Source organism: Arachis hypogaea, chromosome 11 (assembly GCF_003086295.3).
Source record: "Arachis hypogaea cultivar Tifrunner chromosome 11, arahy.Tifrunner.gnm2.J5K5, whole genome shotgun sequence".
In the NCBI taxonomy this organism is placed as follows: domain Eukaryota; kingdom Viridiplantae; phylum Streptophyta; class Magnoliopsida; order Fabales; family Fabaceae; genus Arachis; species Arachis hypogaea.
In genome coordinates, this window is record NC_092046.1 from 84,488,727 (window position 1) to 84,504,349 (window position 15,623).

Here is a 15,623-nt window from a genome sequence, read left to right on the forward strand (position 1 = left end):
GTACTGAGTTTTTGGTGCCGTTGCCTGAGATCACAATTTTGTGCACCAAGTTTTTGGCGCCGTTGCCGGGGATTGTTCGAGTTTGGACAACTGACGGTTCATCTTGTTGCTCAGATTAGGTAATTTTCTTTTTGTTTTATTTTCAAAAAAAAAATTTTAAAAATCTTTCAAAAAGAATTTTCCCTTTGTTTTCGAAAATTATTTTAAAATTTTTAAGAATGAATTCTAAAGTTTCAAAATGGTATGCTGAAGTTTGGCTGGCCATCAAGCTTTAGACTAACCTGGTATGATTCCTGGAATCTTGATTGAGGACTTTGAATTCATTGCTTCCTTTTCCCTATATGTTTTCAAAAAAAAATATACAAAAATCCAAAAAAATTAATAAAATCATAAAAATCAAAATTATTTTATGTTGTTTGTTTGAGTTTTGAGTCAATTTTTAAGTTTGGTGTCAATTGCATATTTTTATTTTTCTAAAAATTTTCGAAAATTCATGCATTCAAAGTGTTCTTCATGATCTTCAAGTTGTTCTTGGTAAGTCTTCTTGTTTGATCTTCATATTTTCTTGTTTTGTGTCTTTTCTTGTTTTTCATATGCATTCTTGAATTCTTAGTGTCTAAAAATTAAAAATTTTTAAGTTTGGTGTCTGACATGTTTTCTTTTCTTGAAAATTTTTCAAAAATAAGTTCTTGGTGCTCATCTTGACATTCAAAGTGTTCTTGGTGTTCATCTTGACATTCATAGTGTTCTTGCATGCATCACATGTTTTGATCCAAAATTTTCATGCATTGAGTCAATTTTGTGTTTTTCTCTCTCATCATTAAAATTCAAAAATAAAAAAACATATATCTTTCCCTTTTTCACTCATAAATTTTCGAAAATTTGAGTTGACTTTTTCAAAACTTTTTAAAATTTAGTTGTTTCTTATGAGTCAAATCAAATTTTCAATTTGAAAATCCTATCTTTTTCAAAATCTTTTTCATTTTTTCTTATTTATTTTTGAAAATTATAAAATTATTTTTCAAAAAATCTTTTTCTTAATTCTATCTCATAATTTTCGAAAATATTACTAACAATTAATGTGATTGATTCAAAAATATTAAGTTGTTACTTGCCTAGTAAGAAAGGTTCAATCTTTAAACTCTAGAATAATATCTTTTTAGTTTCTTGTTAGTCAAGTAATCAACTTTAGTTTTCAAAATCAAATCTTTTTAATTTTCTTTTTCAAAATTAATTTCAAAATCTCTTCTAACTTCTTATCTTTTCAAAATTTATTTTCAAATCTTTTTCACTCAATCTTATCTTGTTGTTTCAATCATATCTTTTTCAAAACTACCTAACTAACTATCCCTCTCTAATTTTCGAAAATACCTCCCTCTTTTTCAAAAATTCTTTTTAGTTAATTAATTGTTTAAATTCTAATTTTAATTTTAATTCTCCTTTAATTTTCGAAAATCATCAACTTCTTTTCAAAAAAATTAGTTTTCGAAATTCCCTCTCCCTCATCTCCTTCTATTTATTTATTCATCTACTAACACTTTTCCTCACCCAAAAATTTGAACCCTTTCTTCTCTTCTGAATTCGAATTCTTCTCTTCTTCATTCTTATTCTTCTTTTCTTCTACTCACACAAGGGAACCTCTATACTGTGGTAAAGAGGATCCCCGGTATCTTTAGTCCTCTTCTTTTTCACATGAGCAGGAGCAAGGACAAGAACATTCTTGTTGAAGCAGACCCTGAACCTGAAAGGATTCTGAAGAGGAAACTAAGAGAAGCTAAATTACAATAATCCAGAGACAACCTTACAGAAATTTTCGAAAAGGAAGAGGAGATGGCAGCCGAAAATAATAATAATGCAAGGAGGATGCTTGTTGACTTTACTGCACCTAATTCCAATTTACATGGAAGAAGCATCTCCATCCCTGCCATTGGAGCAAACAACTTTGAGCTGAAACCTCAATTAGTTTCTCTGATGCAGCAGAACTGCAAGTTTCATAGACTTCCATCTGAAGATCCTTTTCAGTTCTTAACTGAATTCTTACAGATATGTGATACTGTTAAGACTAATGGAGTAGATCCTGAAGTCTAGAGGCTCATGCTTTTCCCTTTTGCTATAAGAGACAGAGCTAGAATATGGTTGGACTCTCAACCCAAAGATAGCCTGAACTCTTGGGATAAGCTGGTCACAGCTTTCTTAGCCAAGTTCTTTCCTCCTCAAAAGCTGAGTAAGCTTAGAGTGGATGTTTAAACCTTCAGACAGAAAGAAGGTGAATCCCTCTATGAAGCTTGGGAGAGACACAAGCAACTGACCAAAAAGTGTCCTTCTGACATGCTTTCAGAATGGACCATCCTGGATATATTCTATGATGGTCTGTCTGAATTAGCTAAGATGTCATTGGATACTTCTGCATGTGGATCCATTCACCTAAAGAAAATGCCTACAGAGGCTCAAAAACTCATTGACATGGTTGCTAATAACCAGTTCATGTACACTTCTGAGAGGAATTCTATGAGTAATGGAACGCCTCAGAAGAAGGGAGTTCTTGAAATTGACACTCTGAATGCCATATTGGCTCAAAATAAAATATTGACTCAGCAAGTCAATATGATTTCTCAGAGTCTGAATGGAATGCAAGCTGCATCCAACAGTACTCAAGGAGCATCTTCTGAAGAAGAAGCTTATGATCTTGAGAACCCTGCAATAGCAGAGGTAAATTATATAGGTGAACCTTATGGAAACACCTATAACCCCTCATGGAGAAATCACCCAAATTTCTCATGGAAGGATCAACAAAAGCCTCAACAAGGCTTTAATAATGGTGGAAGAAACAGGTTTAACAATAGTAAACCTTTTCCATCATCCACTCAGCAACAGACAGAATTCTGAGCAGAATCCATCTAGCTTAGCAAATTTAGTCTGTGATCTATCTAAGGCCACTCTGAGTTTCATGAATGAAACAAGGTCATCCATTAGAAATTTTGAGGCACAAGTGGGCCACCTGAGTAAGAAGATCACTGAAACCCCTCCTAGTGCTCTCCCAAGTAATACAGAAGAGAATCTAAAGAGAGATTGCAAGGCCATTGATATAACCATCATGGCCGAATCCAAGGAGGAAGGGGAGGACGTGAATCCCAAGGAGGAAGACCTCCTGGGACGTCTAGTGATCAACAAGGAGTTTCCCTTTGAGGAATCAAAAGAATCTGAGGCTCATCTGGAGATCATAGAGATTCCATTAAACCTCCTTATGCCATTCATGAGCTCTGATGAGTATTCCTCTTCTGAAGAGAATGAGGATGTTACTGAAGAACAAGTTGCCAAGTTCCTTGGTGCAATCATGAAGCTGAATGCCAATTTATTTGGTAATGAGACTTGGGGAGATGAACCTCCCTTGTTCACCAATGAACTAAATGCATTGGATCAACTGAGATTGCCTCAGAAGAAACAGGATCCTGGAAAGTTCTTAGTACCTTGTACCATAGGTACCATGACCTTTGAGAAGGCTCTATGTGACCTTGGGTCAGGAATAAACCTCATGCCACTCTCTGTAATGGAGAAACTGGGAATCTTTGAGGTACAAGCTGCTAGAATCTCATTAGAGATGGCAGACAACTCAAGAAAAGAGGCTTATGGACAAGTAGAGGACATGCTAGTAAAGGTTGAAGGCCTTTACATCCCTGCTGATTTCATAATCCTATACACTGGAAAGGATGAGGATGAATCTATCATCCTTGGAAGACCCTTCCTAGCCACAGCAAGAGCTGTGATTGATGTGGACAGAGGAGAATTGATCCTTCAACTAAATGAGGACAACCTTGTGTTTAAAACTCAAGGATCTCTCTCCGTAACCATGGAGAGGAAGCATGAAAAGCTTCTCTCACTGCAGAGTCAACCAGAGCCCCCACAGTCAAACTCTAAGTTTGGTGTTGATAGGTGGTGGACGAAATTCTGATTACACTTTGATTATATAAAATTCGTTGCTCTTTCTTTCCCTGGCAATGGCGCCAAAAACATGATGCCAATACCATGGTTCAGAACTTCGCACAACTAACCAGCAAGTGCACTCGGTCGTCCAAGTAATACCTTACGTGAGTAAGGGTCGAATCCCACGGAGATTGTTGGTATGAAGCAAGCTATAGTCACCTTGTAAATCTCAGTCAGGCAGAAATAAAATAGTAATGGGGTTTTCAAAAATAATACTAAAATAAGGATAGAAATACTTATGTAATTCATTGGTTAGAATTTCAGATAAGCGTGTAGAGATGCTTTCGTTCCTCTGAACCTCTGCTTTCCTGCTGTCTTCATCCAATCAATCTTACTCCTTTCTATGGCTGGCTTTATGTAAGGATGTCACCGGTGCCAATGGCTACTTTCGATCTCTCTCGGGAAAATGATCCAAATGCTCTGTCACAGCACGGCTAATCGTCTGGAGGCATCACCTTTGTCGTTGGTTGCATCCTATTCCTCCCTGTGAAAATGGTCCGATGCGCTGTCACTGCATGGCTAATCATCTGGAGGTTCTCGATCATGCTGGAATAGGATTTACTATCCTTTTGCGTCTGTCACAACGCCCAGCACTCGCGAGTTTGAAGCTCGTCACAGTCATTCAATCCCAGAATCCTACTCGGAATACCACAGACAAGGTTTATACTTTTCGGATTCTCAAGAATGCCGCCATCAATCTAGCTTATACCACGAAGATCCCAATATCTCGGACTCGGTCCCCTGTATTAGTAATCTAAGAGATACTCGTTCAATCGAAGGTAGAACGGGAGTGGTTGTCAAGCACGCGTTCATAGGGAATGATGATGATTGTCACGTTCATCACATTCAGGTTGAAGTGCGAATGAATATCTTAGAAGTGGAATAAGTTGAATTGAATAGAAAACAGTAGTACTTTGCATTAATCTTTGAGGAACAGCAGAGCTCCACACCTTAATCTATGGAGTGTAGAAGCTCTACCGTTGAAAATACATAAGTGAAGGTCCAGGCATGGCCGAGAGGCCAGCCCTCAAAACGTGATCAATAGATCAAAAGATAATCCAAAGATGTCTAATACAATAGTAAAAGGTCCTATTTATAACAAACTAGCTACTAGGGTTTACAAAAGTAAGTAATTGATGCATAAATCCACTTCCGGGGCCCACTTGGTGTGTGCTTGGGCTGAGCTTGAGTGTCACACGTGTAGAGGTCATTCCTGGAGTTGAACGCCAGTTTTGGTGCCAGTTTGGGCGTTGAACTCCACTTTGCAACTTGTTTCTGGCGCTGGACGCCAGAATTGGGTAGAGAACTGGCGTTAAACGCCAGTTTGCATCGTCTAAACTTGGGCAAAGTATGGACTATTATACATTTCTGGAAAGCCCTGGATGTCTACTTTCCAACGCAATTGGAAGCGCGCCATTTCGAGTTCTATAGCTCCAGAAAATCCACTTTGAGTGCAGGGAGGTCAGAATCCAACAGCATCAACAGTCCTTCTTCAACCTCTGAATCTGATTTTTGCTCAAGTCCCTCAATTTCAGCCAGAAAATACCTGAAATCAAAGAAAAACACACAAACTCATAGTAAAGTCCAAAAATGTGAATTTAACATAAAAACTAATGAAAACATCCCTAAAAGTAACTAGATTCTACTAAAAACATACTAAAAACAATGCCAAAAAGCGTATAAATTATCCGCTCATCACAACACCAAACTTAAATTGTTGCTTGTCCCCAAGAAACTGAAAATCAAATAGGATAAAAAAAAGAGAATATACTATAAATTCCAAACTATCAATGAAACATAGCTTCAATCATATGAGTGGGACTTATAGCTTTTTGCCTCTTGAATAGTTTTGGCATCTCACTTTATCCATTGAGGTTCAGAATGATTGGCATCTGTAGGAACTCAGAGTTCAGATAGTGTTATTGATTCTCCTAGTTCAGTATGATGATTCTTGAACACAGCTTTTTTATGAGTCTTGGTCGTGGCCCTAAGCACTTTGTTTTCTAGTATTACCACCGGATACATAAATGCCACAGACACATAATTGGGTGAACCTTTTCAGATTGTGACTCAGCTTTGCTAAAGTCCCCAATTAGAGGTGTCCAGGGTTCTTAAGCACACTCTTTTTTTGCTTTGGACCTTGACTTTAACCGCTCAGTCTCAAGTTTTCACTTGACACCTGCACGCCACAAGCACATGGTTAGGGACAGCTTGGTTTAGCCGCTTAGGCCAGGATTTTATTCCTTTAGGCCCTCCTATCCACTGATGCTCAAAGCCTTGGGATCCTTTTTATTTACCCTTGCCTTTTGGTTTTAAGGGTTATTGGCTTTTTGCTCTTGCCTCTTGGTTTTAAGAGCTTTTGGCTTTTTCTGCTTGCTTTTTCTTTTTCTTTCTATTTTTTTCGCATAAATTTTTTTTTTCTGCAAGCTTTGTTCTTTGCTGCTTTTTCTTGCTTCAAGAATCATTTTTATGATTTTTCAGATTATCAAATAACATGTCTCCTAGTCATTATTCTTTCAAGAGCCAACATATTTAACATTCTTAAACAACAACTTCAAAAGGCATATGCACTGTTCAAGCATACATTCAGAAAACAAGAAGCATTGTCACCACATCAATATAATTAAGCTAAGTTCAAGGATAAATTCGAAACTCATGTACTTCTTGTTCTTTTGAATTAAAACATTTTTCATTTAAGAGAGGTGATGGATTCATAGGACATTCATAACTTTTAGACAGAGTTACTAACTACTAATGATCATGTAATGAAGACACAAACATAGATAAGTACATAGCATAGAAAACGAAAAACAGAAAAAGTAAGAACAAGGAATGAGTCCACCTTAGTGATGGTGGCGTTTCCTTCTTGAGGAACCAATGATGTCCTTGAGCTCTTCTATGTCTCTTCCTTGTCTTTGTTGCTCCTCCCTCATTGCTTTTTGATCTTCTCTTATTTCATGAAGGATGATGGAGTGCTCTTGATGTTCCACCCTTAATTGTCCCATGTTGGAACTTAATTCTCCTAGGGAAGTGTTGATTTGCTCCCAAAAATTCTGTGGAGGCAAGTGCATCCCTTGATGTATCTCAGGGATTTCTTGATGATGAGCTTCTTCATGTGCCTATTGAGATTCATGAATGTGCTCTCTTGTTTGCTCCATCCTTTTCTTAGTGATGGGCTTGTGAGATGAATCTTTCCATCTCCCATGGCTCAGAGGTGGAAGCATTTGTCTTCCCTTTCCTCTTTCTTGAGGTTTCTCTGGCCTTAGGTGCCATTAATGGTAATGAAAAAATAAAAAGCTTATGCTTTTACCACACGAAACTTAGAATATTGCTCGCCCTCGAGCAAGAGAAGAAAGAATAGATGAAGAAGAAGAAGATATGGAGGAGATAGAGGGATGTGTGTATGGATGTGAGTGGTGAATGGAAAAATAGAAGGGATGACCATGAATGGAGAGAGAGAGGGTGAGGTGGGTGGGGATCCTGTGAGATTCACAGATCCTGAGATGATCCTGTGGGGTCCACAGATCCTGAGATGATCTTGTGGGGTCCACAGATCCTGAGGTGTTCAAGGAATTACAACCTTGTACTAAATTAGGCATGTAAAATGCCCTTGCACACAACTCTGGGAGTTCAGCGCCAGGTTGGTGCCCATTTTGGGCGTTCAACGCCCATTTGTTGCCCATTTCTGGCGTTGAACGCCAGAACCATGCTTGTTCTGGGCGTTCAGCGCCAGCTCTTCTCCAGGGTGCAATTCTGGCGTTCAGCGCCCAGATGCTGCCCATTTTGGGTGTTCAGCGCCCAGATACTGCCCATTTTGGGCGTTCAGCGCCAGAACCATGCTCTGTTCTAGCGTTGAACGCCAGGCAGGTGCTTCCTCCAGGGTGTGATTTTTCTTCTGCTGTTTTTGATTCCGTTTTCAATTTTTATATTTATTTTGTGACTCCTCATGATCATGAACCTATAAAGACATATAACTAAGAAAAATATAGTTAGATAAATAGAAATTGGGTTGCCTCCCAACAAGCGCTTCTTTAATGTCAATAGCTTGACAGTGGGCTCTCATGGAGCCTCACAGATGTTCAGAGCATTGTTGAGACTTCCCTAACACCAAACTTAGAGTTTGGATATGAGAGTTCAACACCAAACTTAGAGTTTGGTTGTGGCCTCCCAACACCAAACTTAGAGTCAGACTGTGGGGGCTTTAGTTGACTCTACTTTGAGAGAAACTTTTTCTGCTTCCTCTCTATGGATGCAGAGAGAGATCCTTGAGTTGTAAACACAAGGTTGTCCTTATTTAATTGAAGGATCAATTCTCCTCTGTCCACATCAATCACGGCTCTTGCTGTGGCTAGGAAAGGTCTTCCTAGGATGATGGATTCATCCTCTTCCTTTCCAGTATCCAGGACTATGAAATCAGCAGGGATGTAAAGGCCTTCAACCTTTACTAACACGTCCTCTACTTGTCCATAAGCCTATTTTCTTGAATTATCTGCCATCTCTAATGAGATTTTAGCAGCTTGCACCCCATAGATTCCCAGTTTCTCTATTACAGAGAGGGGCATGAGGTTTATCCCTGAACCAAGGTCACACAGAGCCTTAAAGATCATGGTGCCTATGGTACAAGGTATTATGAAATTTCCAGGATCCTGTCTCTTTTGAGGCAATGTCAGTTGATCCAAATCACTTAGTTCATTGGTGAACAAGGGAGGTTCATCTTCCCAAGTCTCAATACCAAATAATTTGGCATTCAGCTTCATGATTGCACCAAGAAACTTGGCAGTTTGCTCTTTAGTAACATCCTCATTCTCTTCAGAAGAGGAATACTCATCAGAGCTCATGAATGGCTTAAGGAGGTTCAATGGAATCTCTATGGTCTCTAGATGAGTCTCAGATTCCTTTGGTTCCTCAGAGAGAAACTCCTTATTGATCACTGGGCGTCCCAGGAGGTCTTCCTCCTTGGGATTCACGTCCTCCTCTCCCTCATTGGGTTCGGCCATTTTGGTTATGTCATTGGCCTTGCACTCTCCTTTTGGATTTTCTTCTGTATTGCTTGGGAGAGTGCTAGGAGGGATTTCAGTGATCCTTTTACTCAGCTGGCCCACTTGTGCTTCCAAATTTCTAATGGAAGACCTTGTTTCATTCATGAAACTTACAGTGGCCTTAGATAGATCAGAGACTAAGTTTGCTAAATTAGAAGCATTTTGTTTAGGGTTCTCTGTCTGTTGCTGAGTGGATGATGGAAAAGGTTTATTATTGTTAAACCTGTTTCTTCCACCATTATTAAAGCCTTGTTGAGGACTTTGATCCTTCCATGAGAGATTTGGATGATTTCTCCATGATGGATTATAGGTGTTTCCATAAGGTTCACCTAAGTAATTCACCTCTGCTATTGCAGGGTTTTCAGGATCATAAGCTTCTTCTTCATAGGAAGCCTCTTGAGTACTGTTGGATGCAGCTTGCACTCCATTCAGACTCTGAGAAATCATATTGACTTGCTGAGTCAATATTTTGTTCTGAGCCAATATGGCATTCAGAGTATCAACTTCAAGAACTCCCTTCTTCATAGGCGTCCCATTATTCACAGGATTCCTTTCAGAAGTGTACATGAACTGGTTATTTGCAACCATGTCAATGAGTTCTTGAGCTTCTGCAGGCATTTTCTTTAGGTGAATGGATCCACCTGCAGAAGTATCCAATGACATCTTTGATAGCTCAGATAAACCATCATAGAATATATCCAGGATGGTCCATTCTGAAAGCATGTCAGAAGGACACTTTTTGGTCAACTGTTTGTATCTTTCCCAAGCTTCATAGAGGGATTCACCTTCTTTCTGTCTGAAGGTTTGAACATCCACTCTAAGCTTGCTCAGCTTTTGAGGAGGAAAGAACTTGGCTAAGAAAGCCGTGACCAGCTTATCCCAAGAGTTCAGGCTGTCTTTGGGTTGAGAGTCTAACCACACTCTAGCTCTGTCTCTTACAGCAAAAGGGAAAAGCATGAGCCTGTAGACTTCAGGATCTACTCCATTAGTCTTAACAGTATCACATATCTGCAAAAATTCAGTTAAGAACTGAAAAGGATCTTCAGATGGAAGTCCATAAAACTTGCAGTTCTGCTGCATCAGAGAAACTAGCTGAGGTTTCAGCTCAAAGTTGTTTGCTCCAATGGCAAGAATGGAGATGCTTCTTCCATGTAAATTGGAATTAGGTGCAGTAAAGTCACCAAGCATTCTCCTTGCATTATTGTTGTTGGGTTCGGCTGCCATCTCCTTTACTTGTTCGAAATTTTCAATAAGGTTGTCTCTGGATTGTTGTAATTTAGCTTCTCTTAGTTTCCTCTTCAGAGTCCTTTCAGGTTCTGGATCAGCTTTAACAAGAATGCCTTTTTCTTTGTCCCTGCTCATAAGAAAGAGAAGAGAAAAAGAAAAGAAGAGGAATCCTCTATGTCACAGTAAAGAGGTTCCTTATTGTTAGTAGAAGAAGAGAAGAAGAAGAAAAAATTCGAACACAGATAGAAGAGGGGGGTTCGAATTTGGTGAGTGATGTGAGGAAGAGGTGTTAGTAGATGAATAAATAAATAGCATAAGATGAGAGAGGGAGAGGATTTTCGAAAATAATTTTTGAAAAAGAGTTAGTAATTTTCGAAAATAGTTTTTGAAAAATGTTAGTAATTTTCGAAAATTAAGATTTTAAAAATTGAAATAATTAGTTAATTAAAAAGATATTTTGAAAAAGAGGGAAGATATTTTCGAAAATTAGAGAGGGAGAGTTAGTTAGGTGGTTTTGAAAAAGATAAGAAACAAACAAAAAGTTAGTTGGTTAGTTGCAACAAATTTTGAAAAGATAAGAAGTTAGGAAGTTAGAAAAGATATTTTGAAATCAAATTTTTGAAAAAGATAAGATGAGAAGATATTTTTGAAAAGATATGATTGAAATTAGTTTTGAAAAAGATTTTATTTTTAAAATCACAATTAATGACTTGATTCATAAGAAATCACAAGATATGATTCTAGAACTTAAAGTTTGAATCTTTCTTAACAAGTAAGTAATAAACTTGAAATTTTTTAATCAAAACATTAATTGGTGATGTTATTTTCGAAAACTATGTGATAAAGATAAGAAAAAGATTTTTGAAAAACATTTTTATAATTTTCGAAAATAACTTAGAAATCTTTAATGCTTAGGCACTAAGAATTCAAGAATGCATATGAAAAACAAGAAAAGACACAAAACATGCAAATGCAAAGATCAAACAAGAAGACTTACCAAGAATAACTTGAAGATCATGAAGAACACTATGAATGCATGAGTTTTTTCAAAAAATGCAAGATGCACATGCAATTGACACCAAACTTATAACATGACTCAAGACTCAAACAAGAACACAAAAATATTTTTGATTTTTATGATTTTCTAATTTTTTTTGTAATTTTTTTTCGAAAATTAATTGAAAAACAAAAATAAGGATTTCAAAATCTTTAATATGAATTCCAGGAATCTTGTGCTCTTTAGTCTAAAGCTCCAATCAAAGGGTCAGACATGGCTTAATAGCCATTCAAGCTTTAGAATGGATTTGCATCCATTGAGGTGATTAGTTGAAGACCAATCCCAAAGGAGTTTGGGTATGGCTTTTCAGCCAGATAGGATTCAACATGTTACCATGAAACTCTAGAATTCATTCTTGAAAGTTTTGAAGCCATAGAATAATTTATTTTTGAAAACATTATTTTTATTATATTTTTGAAAACTTTTTTTTATTTTAAGATTTTTTCGAAAACAAAGGAGAAATTTTTGAAAAATTTTTGAAAAATTTTTGAAAACAAAACAAAAAGAAAATTACCTAATCTGAGCAACAAGATGAACCGTTAGTTGTCCAAACTTGAACAATCCCCGGTAACGGCGCCAAAAACTTGGTGGACGAAATTGTGATTACACTTTGATTATGTAAAATTCATTGCACTTTCTTTCCCTGGCAATGGCGCCAAAAACATGATGCCAATACCATGGTTCACAACTTCGCACAACTAACCAGCAAGTGCACTGGGTCATCCAAGTAATACCTTACATGAGTAAGGGTCGAATCCCACGGAGATTGTTGGTATGAAGCAAGCTATAGTCACTTTGTAAATCTCAGTCAGGCAGATATAAAATAGTAATGGGGTTTTCGAAAATAATACTAAAATAAGGATAGAAATACTGATGTAATTCATTGGTTAGAATTTCAGATAAGCGTGTAGAGATGCTTTCGTTCCTCTGAACCTCTACTTTCCTGCTGTCTTCATCCAATCAATCTTACTCCTTTCTATGGCTGGCTTTATGTAAGGATGTCACCGGTGCCAATGGCTACTTTCGATCTCTCTCGGGAAAATGATCCAAATGCTCTGTCACAGCAAGGCTAATCATCTGGAGGCATCACCTTTGTCGTTGGTTGCATCCTATTCCTCCCTGTGAAAATGGTCCGATGCGCTGTCACTGCATGGCTAATCATCTGGAGGTTCTCGATCATGCTGGAATAGGATTTACTATCCTTTTGCGTCTGTCACTACGCCCAGCACTCGCGAGTTTGAAGCTCGTCACAGTCATTCAATCCCAGAATCCTACTCGGAATACCACGGACAAGGTTTAAACTTTCCGGATTCTCATGAATGCCACCATCAATCTAGCTTATACCACGAAGATCCCAATATCTCGGACTCGGTCCCCTGTATTAGTAATCTAAGAGATACTCGTTCAATCGAAGGTAGAACGGGAGTGGTTGTCAGGCACGCATTCATAGGGAATGATGATGATTGTCACGTTCATCACATTCAGGTTGAAGTGCGAATGAATATCTTAGAAGTGGAATAAGTTGAATTGAATAGAAAATAGTAGTACTTTGCATTAATCTTTGAGGAACAGCAGAGCTCCACACCTTAATCTATGGAGTGTAGAAGCTCTACCATTGAAAATACATAAGTGAAGGTCCAGGCATGGCCGAGAGGCCAGCCCTCAAAACGTGATCAATAGATCAAAAGATAATCCAAAGATGTCTAATACAATAGTAAAAGGTCCTATTTATAATAAACTAGCTACTAGGGTTTACAGAAGTAAGTAATTGATGCATAAATCCACTTCCGGGGCCCACTTGGTGTGTGCTTGGGCTGAGCTTGAGTGTTACACGTGTAGAGGTCATTCCTGGAGTAGAACGCCAGTTTTGGTGCCAGTTTGGGCGTTGAACTCCACTTTGCAACTTGTTTCTGGCGCTGGACGCCAGAATTGGGCAGAGAACTCGCGTTGAACGCCAGTTTGCATCATCTAAACTTGGGCAAAGTATGGACTATTATACATTTCTGGTAAGCCCTGGATGTATACTTTCCAACTCAATTGAAAGCGCGCCATTTCGAGTTCTGTAGCTCCAGAAAATCCACTTTGAGTGCAGGGAGGTCAGAATCCAACAGCATCAACAGTCCTTCTTTAACCTCTGAATTTGATTTTTGCTCAAGTCCCTCAATTTCAGCCAGAAAATACCTGAAATCACAGAAAAACACACAAACTCATAGTAAAGTCCAGAAATGTGAATTTAACATAAAAACTAATGAAAACATCCCTAAAAGTAACTAGATTCTACTAAAAACATACTAAAAACAATGCCAAAAAGCGTATAAATTATCCGCTCATCAATAGGCCACAACCAAACTCTAAGTTTGGTGTTGAACCCCCATATCCAAACACTAACTTTGGTGTTGGAAAGTCTCAACAATGCTCTGAACATCTGTGAAGCTCCATGAGAGCTCACTGTCAAGCTATTGACATTAAAGAAGCGCTTGTTGGGAGGCAACCCAATTTTTATTTATCTAATTTTATTTTCATTCTTATTGTTCTTTCATGTTTTATTAGGTTCATGATCATGTGGAGTCATAAAAGAAATAGAAAAATTAAAAACAGAATCAAAAATAGCAGAAGAAAAATCACACCCTGGATGAAGGGCTTACTGGCGTTTAAACGCCAGTAAGGAGCATCTGGCTGGCGTTCAACGCCAGAACAGAGCATGGATCTCGCGTTGAACGCCAGAAACAAGCAGCATCCTAGAGTTCAGACGCCGGGAATGCACACTGAGGAAAGCTGGCGCTGAACGCCAGAAACATGCTGCATTTGGGCGTTGAACGCCCAGAACAAGCATCAATTCGGCGTTTAGACGCCAAAATTGCATGCAAAGGCATTTTACATGCCTCAATGGTGCAGGGATGTAAATCCTTGACACCTCAGGATCTGTGGACCCCACAGGATCATCTCAGCATCTGTGGACCCCACAGGATCCCCACCTACCTCCACTCATACTCTCCCCTCTTCTCATTCATCCTCTCTTCCTAATAAACAGCTTTCCCCAAAACCCTTCACCAATCACCTCAATCTCTCTCTTCCCTATTACCTATTCACCACTCACATCCATCCATTCTTCCCCATAAACCTACCTCATAAACCCCACCTACCTTCAAAATTCAAAATCACTTTCCCACCCAAACCCACCCCATATGGCCGAACCTTAACCACTCTCCCTCCACTATATAAACCTCTCCATTCTTCTTCGTTCTCACACAACACTACCCTCTCATCCCCTTCTTGGCCGAAACACAACCATCTCTCCCTCTCTTCCATATCTTCTTCTTCTTCTTCTTTTCTTTCTTCTCTTGCTTGAGGGCGAGCAATATTCTAAGTTTGGTGTGGTAAAAGCATAAGCTTTTTGTTTTTCCATTACCATTGATGGCACCTAAGACCGGAGAATCCTCTAGAAAAGGGAAAGGGAAGACAAAAGCTTTCACCTCCGAGTCATGGGAGATGGAAAGATTCATCTCCAAAGCCCATCAAGACCACTTCTATGATGTTGTGGCCAAGAAGAAGGTGATCCCCGAGGTCCCTTTCAAACTCAAGAAAAATGAGTATCCGGAGATCCGACATGAGATCCAAAGAAGAGGTTGGAAAGTTCTAACAAACCCCATCCAACAAGTCAGAATTCTAATGGTTCAAGAGTTCTATGCTAATGCATGGATCACTAGGAACCATGATCAAAGTAAGAACCCGAACCCAAAGAATTATCTCACCATGGTTCGGGGGAAATACTTAGATTTTTGTCCGGAAAATTTGAGGTTGGCGTTCAACTTGCCAATGATGGAAGAGAACGCACGCCCCTACACAAGGAGAGTCAACTTTGATCAAAGGTTGGACCAAGTCCTCATGGACATATGTGTGGAAGGAGCTCAATGGAAGATTGACTCAAAAGGAAAACCGGTTCAACTGAGAAGACTGGACCTTAAGCCTGTAGCTAGAGGATGGTTGGAGTTCATTCAACGCTCAATCATTCCCACTAGCAACCGGTCTGAAGCTACTATAGACCGGGCCATCATGATCCATAGCATCATGATTGGAGAAGAGGTGGAAGTTCATGAGATTATACCTCAAGAACTCTACAAGGTGGTTGACAAGTCCTCCACTATGGCAAGGTTAGCCTTTCCTCACCTCATTTGCCATCTATGCAACTCGGATGGGATTGACATAGAGGGAGATATCCTCATTGATAAGGACAAGCCCATCACTAAGAAAAGGATGGAGCCAACAAGAGAGCCTATTCATGGACCTCAAGGGACGCATGAAGAAGCTCATTACCAAGA

General features: G+C 38.8%; 2 non-coding genes across 2 annotated transcripts; one reads left to right on the plus strand and one right to left on the minus strand.

Moving 5' to 3' along the window:
• Window positions 1–2,226: 2,226 nt before the first annotated feature.
• Window positions 2,227–2,334, minus strand: LOC112724317 (small nucleolar RNA R71). Its single transcript, XR_003163485.1, has one exon. It is a non-coding gene; the product is annotated as a small nucleolar RNA R71 (small nucleolar RNA).
• Window positions 2,335–9,737: 7,403 nt separating this feature from the next.
• LOC112725070 (small nucleolar RNA R71) lies at window positions 9,738–9,845 on the plus strand. The gene has a single exon (XR_003164200.1). It is a non-coding gene; the product is annotated as a small nucleolar RNA R71 (small nucleolar RNA).
• The last annotated feature ends 5,778 nt before the right edge of the window (window positions 9,846–15,623 follow it).